The sequence below is a fragment of the Pinus tabuliformis genome, chromosome Q, assembly GCF_031772625.1.
Source record: "Pinus tabuliformis cultivar Carrire ecotype Pingquan chromosome Q, CPIR1, whole genome shotgun sequence".
NCBI lineage: Eukaryota > Viridiplantae > Streptophyta > Pinopsida > Pinales > Pinaceae > Pinus > Pinus tabuliformis.
In genome coordinates, this window is record NC_142296.1 from 77,617,614 (window position 1) to 77,626,005 (window position 8,392).

Sequence of the window (8,392 nt, forward strand, 5' to 3'; positions counted from 1 at the left end):
CATCATTATGAGTTTGTTATCTCCTCTCATTGTATAAATAGGAGTACCTCCTCCATTCCAAAGAGAGGACTCTTAGAGCATTGTATCCAATTGATGATGGAATAGAATAAGGCTTCATTTTTAATATATTTCCATTATGTAGTTTTAGATATAAATTGTGTGAATGTAGGATATGAATTTATGTAGTTTTAGATATAAGTTTTCTTAATATAGTATATGGAATAATTTGTCTTGTTCTTAAGAGAATTGAGCTCACTCTAAAAGGATGAGAGAAACATGTTATTTCATATTAGATCTTGTTTCATTTCATTGTTTAGATGTTTAAGGATTTGATTGGTGAATGAGTTTTGAATTAAAATCTTATCAGCATGTGAGAGAACAACCAAGGGTCTAAGTTAGACTCTCTCTCTATTTGATTTGCATGATAATTAAAATTCATTCTTTTGTGCTTTTATGTTTCAAGTATCATATGAGGAGATACCAAGAGTCTAAGTTAGGCTCTCTCTCCAATGATTTATATGGTAATTGAAATTCATTCTTTTGTTTTTATGTTTTAAGTCATTTCATTTCTTATGCTCATGAATGACTCTTAGTTTAGTTTGGATTAGTACATGAGAGGACAATCAAGAGACTAAGTTAGCCTCTCTCTCTACTTGAATCTAAACAATAACTAAGTTCATTCTCTTGTTTTCATTTTAAGTTTATGTAATGAATGATTTCTCTATGATACTGTAGGGAAGGACAACCAGGACCTCCTTAGTTAGGAGCCTCTTCCCTTGCATATTATATTGAATCATAAATAATTTAGTTAGACATAGGTTAGTTGCCTACTCCTGCATATATACTGCTGGCATCATCACAAGCTTACGAGTTTCCCTGGTCGATAATTTATGCAGCAATTTAAGTCCAATAAATTGCCCAACAAACATGAAGACTTACTTGTTTTCATTTTTGAAAAAAAGGACATAAAAAAAGTATTGTTGGTTTTGGAAGAAGGAACATAAGGAACAAAAGGAAAAAATTAATCAACACAAATGAAAAATCAATCATCACAAATGAAGGTGAGACCATTGTTGTAGCTTCTAAAAGTGATGTCATATTTATTGTTTTAGTAGAAGAATCATGTTACTCCCAATAGTATCATTGATTGAGTACTTGAATTTGGGGCATCTCACCATTTGACCCCATGCAAAAACAATTTTATTACATATGAAATTGTTGATCATGGTAGAGTACGTTTAGGAAATAATCGTTTTTGTAAATTTTTGGAGTGGGAGATGTTAGAATCAAGACAAAGGATGGACAAGGTATCTTGATGAAACAAGTTAGGCAAGTCCTATATATGCATATGAGTTTGATCTCTATGGGATGATTGGATGATGAAGGTTGTTCTACAAGCTTTGGGAAAGGTGGGTAGAAAATTAATAAAGGGTCATTGGTGATGGTTGAAGGATTCAAGACAAGAACCTTGTATACAATGTGGGAAAAAACATAGATATTGGATGTAATTGTTGTTGCAAAAGAAATAATCCCAGTGGAGTTATGCCATAAGCTCTTGGCCCACATGAGTGAAAAGGCCCTAGAAGTTCTTGTTGGTAAAAATTGTCTTCTAAGTTTGAAATCCTATAAATTTGATCTTTGTGAGCATTGTATTTATGGTAGGAAATGAAGAGTTTATTTTGTGAGAGGTGGTAATGAAAGAAAAATAAATTTATTAGAATTAATACACTCTGATGTGTTTTGTTCGGTGAATGTTAAATCTCTAGGAGGAGCCTCATATTTTTTCACATTCATAGATGATGCATCCAGGAAGGCTTAGGTCTACCCTATGAAAATTAAATGTGAGGTATTTGAGATATTTCAAAACTTTCATGTTGTTGTTGAAAGAGAGACTAACAAATTTCTCAAGTATTTGAGGATAGATAATTATGGAGAGTATGACTTCAATGCATTTAAGTTTTATTGTAATTGGTTTGGCATTAAACATGAGAAGATTGTCCCTAGTACTCCCCAACATAATGGTATTTCCAAAAGGATTAATAGCACTATCATGGAGGGAGTATGTTGTAAAATTCCATATTGGATAAGCATTTATGGGTCGAAGTAGTGAAGACAGCTTGTTACCTCATCAATCACTCACCTTCTACAACCCTAGACAGTGGTATTCTGAAGAATTTTCGACCAGTAAGAAGGTAATTTATTCTCACCTAAAAATTTTTGGATGTGAGGAATTTATACATTTTCATAAATAGCATAGAACCAAATTAGATGATAAATCAAGGAAATGTATTGTTTTTGCATATGTGAATTGTGAGTTTGGTTATTTTCTATGGGATCGAGTTAATCACAAAATTGTTAGAAGAAGGGATGCAATATTTAATGAATTGGACGTGCATAAAAGCCCTATAGGTGATATGGAAGTCAAGAAATTTTTTGGCGAGTTTATAGAAAAACAAGAAAATATGCCACCATTGCAATAATTTAGGAATCCAATTCAAAAACAGGATGGACAACAAGTGGAAAATGATGGGAAACAATAAGAACAAAACTTTCCACAATCATTACAAGAGATTCAACTGGAAAACACAACACCACAATTGGTTCGTAGTTCTATTAGGCCTCATAATTCCTCACAAAGGTATCCACCCTCAAATTATATTTTGCTAACTGATGAAGGCGAACCTCATTTTTTTAGGAAGATTGTGAAGGGAAAACTAGCAAAAAGTGGAAGAAAGAAATGGAAGAAGAAATGGACTCTTTGTTGGAAAACAAAAATTTGGAGTTAGTTAAGCTTCTAAAATGAATAAATTCTGTATAAAATAAATGTGTATATAGGATTAAAAATGAGGATGAAGAGAAAAAAGAAAGATATAAAGCAAGGCTAGTGGTGAAGGGATTTGCCCAAAAATAAGGTATTGATTTTAGAGAAAAAATTTCACTTGTTGTTAAAATTTCATCCATAAGAGTTGTCATTGGTATTAATGTTGCTTTAGACTTGGAATGTAAACAATTAGATGTGAAGACAACTTCCCTTCATGGATATTTGAAGGAGGAAATTCATATGGAACATCTGGAAGGATTCAAGGTAAAAGGTAAGGAGAACCTTGTCTGCAGATTGAAGAAGAGCCTTTATGGGATAAAACAGGAACCTCACAAATGATATAATAAATTTGATTCATTTATGTTGGTGCATGGCTTCAAAACACTAGAGGCTAATCATTGTGTCTACATTAAGAGGTATGACCATTAAAAATATAGTATAATACTATTGTATTTGGATGATATGCTAATTATTATACATGAAAAGAACATGATCAATAGGTTGAAGAAATTTTTGTGCAATCAAATTTCAATGAAATATTTAGATCCATCACAACAAATATTGGGCATGAGGATTATAATTGACAAAAAGAACAAAAAATTATGGTTGTCACAAGAAAAATATATTGAGAATGTGTTATATAGGTTCAATATGAAGGATGCCAAACCAATCAATACACCCCTACCATCACACTTCAAACAAAGTGCTAATTTGTGCCCTTATGATGACAAGGAGGAAATCAGTAAAATAACTTATGCTTAAGCGGTTGGTAGCTTGATGTATGCCATGGTATGTACCCGTCTAGATATTGGACATTTAGTAGGACTAATGAGTAGGTTCCTTACAAATTCATACAACCACATTGACAAGCAGTAAAGTGGATTTTGAAGTATCTCAAGGGTACTAGTAATTATTGTCTATGTTTTGGTAATAATAATGTTGTTCTTGAAGGTTATAAAAATGAAAATATGGTTGGAGATGTGGGTACTAGAAAGTTCACCATTGGTATACTTTTGCAGGTGCAACAATGCCTTAGATGTCTTGACTATAGAAAGTAATAGCCCTATCTATAATAGAGGAAAAATACATCGCTACCACAAAAGATTGCAAAGAGATGTTGCGGATGCAGCGATTCATAAGAGAGCTGAGAATAAAATAAGACAAATATGTGTTGCATTGTGGACGTCAGAGCACATGATACGAATTTATGAATGGAATAGCATGATATACATATTTATAACCAAAACAAAAAGATACAATGAAACTTGACTTCAACTAATAAATGGAAAATGTTGAAACTGTATACATGTAGAATGGAAGCAAACTAGCTCAAACAATGGTATCTTATATCTAGGAAGAGATGTGATGGCTACACACCTTTGTTGAAATGTGTTACAATGATGCTTTGAGGGGCCTTTTTATCATAAATAAGTAATGAGAAACACTAAACATCTAAAAACCTAACCCTAGGAGATGATGCGCCAAAGGATTTTGGGCCTCAATGGGGTAAGTTGGAATGTCAATTTCCTGAGGTCGTAACTTTGGCATATGATATTTTTTTGGTGTGCAATATATCCCATTAGAAAGGTATATATGAGAAGTACAATTTATGATTGTCATCAATAGACATAGACTTATTTCCCAAAAAAATATCATTTAGGACCTCAAAATGAATTTGGAAGTTCAAGACCTAAAAAATACCAAACTAGAAAATCGTTCTATGAGCCAGTGGAATAGGTGGGTGGCCATCGATATCCACTTGGTTCATTCCTCCCCCCTTAGGAAGAAATGGTATCCATTGCATTAAAATCCTCCATGATAAGGGGAAAATTCTATTGAAAATGGCCCCTAGTGATCCACTTGTCTTGGTGTAGGAGCTAGCCTGCTATGAAAACCTAATACAATTGGATCCTCTGTTGGTGAGTGTTTTTAATTCGTGTGTCCACAATCTAATCAAGTGTGCCCTATTAAATTCAGTGTCAATTCAGCTCTATCAATATCAATTGCTCTGTTATTTTTTATGTGTCCAACAATGGTGGAAGGTATGGCCAAACACAGTTTAGATTGAACACTAAGTGTAGGCCAAGGAAGGGGGGATACTTAGCTCAAAAGCATTAACACACACAACCTTGGTGATGGTGTAAGGTCCATAGTAAAGTGGTTGAATCTTTTGATGGGCCCCTACAAGTTGATCCTTCTTCAAATGTAACCAAGCCTTGTCTATCACTTGGAACTTGTGTGGCATCTAGTGCTGATCATGGCATTGTTTGTACTTAGTATTAGCTTTCTGCAAGATATCATGGAATCATTGGTGGATGTGCTAAATTCATTGAATAATGTTGGTAGCTTTGTGAGCTTTAGATTGAACATATGCATATCAAGCCTATGCTGTTGCAAGGGGCAGTGTGACAACAATTGGATATAATGGTTGAAATCCCAGGCCCACCTAAAATAGGATGTGGCTAGTTGAGCTATGGAGATATATGTTGTAGTTGTGTTAAACATAGGGGAGAATCTCATCCCATGTGCATGGATTCTTAGATTTGTACATGCATGATGTGTAAAATGTGCACGATCATCCTGTTAATGGCATATGTATAGCCATCAATCTGGGGGTGAAAGGTAGTTGATTTGGTGAGCTTGTTGTCCAACAGTGACTAGAGGCTCAACCAAAATGCACTTAAGAACCTTTTATCCCAATCTGATATAATGGATTGCAGTATCCCAAAATGTACCCACATCCGTTCAAAGAAAAGCTTGGTACTAGTGGCTTCTATTGTGATGCTCTTCTTGCAGGAAGATAAGAATGTTCATCTTAGAAAATCTATCAATGGCTACAAACACATAGTCATTTCCATGCTTGATAGAAGGAATGCAAGACATATGGTCCATCAAGATGGATTTCCAGGTCCAGTTAGGAGTAGGGAGAGGAGTGTACATGCATTGCTTCTTAATGGTTGGTTTGCCAATGGCACAAGCGGTGTAGGACTTGATATACTTGTAAACGTACTATTGAAGTTTCAACCAATAAAAATACTTTTATGGTACTACCAATGTCTTCTCCACACTAAAGTTCCCTACTACCCAACTGTAATGTGCCTTGCAGATCATTTTGGCACGCTCACTTTAAGGAACACAAAGATGTCCCAAGTAGCACAACAATGCATCATGGAGGTGGGAGCCTGGAACTTTCTTGCCTACCATCAACATCTGGTATGTGGCAGTAAATTCCTAGTCATTGTTTTATAGTTGTGGTCATCCAGAGGTCTCATGCTCGCAAGAGTTGAGAATGGTGGCCAGTGCCACAATCAGGGGTCGAATGAGGTAGTATGTGACGTGATTAGTGCTACCCTTCTTGTCTTTTATGTTCAAATGGAATTTTTGCAGGTATGTGGATTGTTTTTGATGGAAGTTGTTCTATAAATTCCTTTATGTCTGCATAAATTAAAGAAGTTTGTGATCTATGCAGATGATCATATCCTTCCCCAGAATATAAGGTTTCCATTGCTGGTAAGCCTAGATGATGGAATACATATCCTTATCATAGGTGTTCTATCTCCAGATAACATCAAAGAGTGTTTCACTATGATAGACAACTAGATGTCCTTGTTGAATGAGGAGATCACCAATAGTATAATATGATTTATTTGTCTGAATCTCAAATCATTGTTGCATGTATGGAAAGGTGAGGATTGTTGTAAAGAAAAGGCGATGTTCCAATTCATCAAATGTCTTTTTTTGTGACTAAGACCAAATTTTTTTTCTTTTACTCCACCCTTGGTCTCTTGAATTAAGAGCCAAGGGATATAAGAGAACCCCAACATGAATTTCTGGTATAAGCTAGTAAGGCCCAAGAAGCTGTGAAGCTCTGTTAGATTCGTAAGAGCTTACCAATCTTGAATGACTTAGATCTTAGCTAGATCCACATGCACGCCTTGCTCATTAATAATGTAACCTAGATATTAGACCTTTTCCATACCAAAGGATAATTTTTCCAAGTTAGCACATAACTTTTGTTATCGCAAGGTACGAAGGACCTCTTGAGTATGCTGCAAGTTGTCTACTCAACTCTTGTTGAAGATAAGGATATAATCCATATATAAAACCATGAAAGAGTTGGTGAAATACTGAAAGATATCATTTATTAGTCTCATGAAAGCTACTAGGGTGTTTTTCAAACCAAAGGGCATGAATAACCATTCAAAAAGACCCTCCTTAGACTTCAAAGTGGTCTTCCACATGTTATTTGGTTCTATTGGGACCATATATCATCTATTAGCCTCATGAAATTTTTTGGGGTGTTCATAAAACCAAAGGGCATGACCAACCATTCAAAAAGACCCTCCTTGGACTTCAAAGCAGTCTTGTACACATCATTTGGTTCTAATGGGAATCGATGATAGCCAAAATTTAAATCAATCTCACTGAAGTACATGCCCCCACTGAGTTGGTCAAGAAGGTCATCAATCTGGGGAATAAGGTACTAGTTCATCATTATGATTTTGTTTAGGGCCCGATAATTAATGCAAAGTCGACAGGTTCCATATTTCTTCTTTATGAGTACAATTGGGCTTCCACAAGGCAAGGAACTTGGTTAGATGTGCCCTTTTGTAGAAGCTCTTATATGTATTCCTTGATTTCATCATTTTGAAAAAGAGAGTGGTGGTATCTTGACCCATTGGGCAGAGGTTCGTCGAGGTTCAGATCGATTTTTTACATTGTATATATAACCCCATGGGTGAGGAGAATATTTCCATGTATTCTTCCACGACATTATCCACTTTCCTATTCTACATGGAAGAGCCCTATGTGGAGGCCATGGATGTGGCTACAGTATTCTCCTTACTTTAAGGAAAAAATATAAAGAAGGCAAATTTATTAGTCTAGGAGAAGGCCTTATTGCATTACTTAGCAGAGATCAAAGAAATGGTAGTAGGTGGGGCTACCTCTGGTATCATGTATAGTTTCCTGCCTAAAGTAATAATAACACTACATGGTTTATACTCATACATAGCATGATGCTTCCACAATTATGGTTGGCCTAATAGAATATCACAAACTTCAAGGGGAGCAACATCACAAAATACCATGTCCCTAAAAGGCTTGATATTATAGGGAAGATGGAACTGTTGGCTGACGTGGAGATGATGGTGTATGGTTGTGAGTGTGATATTATTGGCAGGCCCAACTGCTTAATGACAGTGCTAATATTAGGTTATTTTAGCTCCCTCTTATCAAGAATGAAATGTAGTGGAGTACCCTTCACCCGCATTTGTGAGTGAAAAATGCACTCACCTTCCTCCATATCTTTGGTCTCACTTTGTTGGACATTGGTGGTGGAAACATTGGCACGGGTTTCCACATCAACAATTTATTTCCCCTTCTCCATGTATTTAGAGTCGAAACCTATGTTTGACTCTAATGTTTTTAGATTGACCACCAGTGATTTCCTTGCATGACATTCATTAATGTTATATATGAATGGGGCTCTTGTGGAACTCGCACTACTTTCCCGTGTCTTTCTTCATCTTCCCATTAACATTCTTTATTTCTGGCTTCGATGCATTGTCC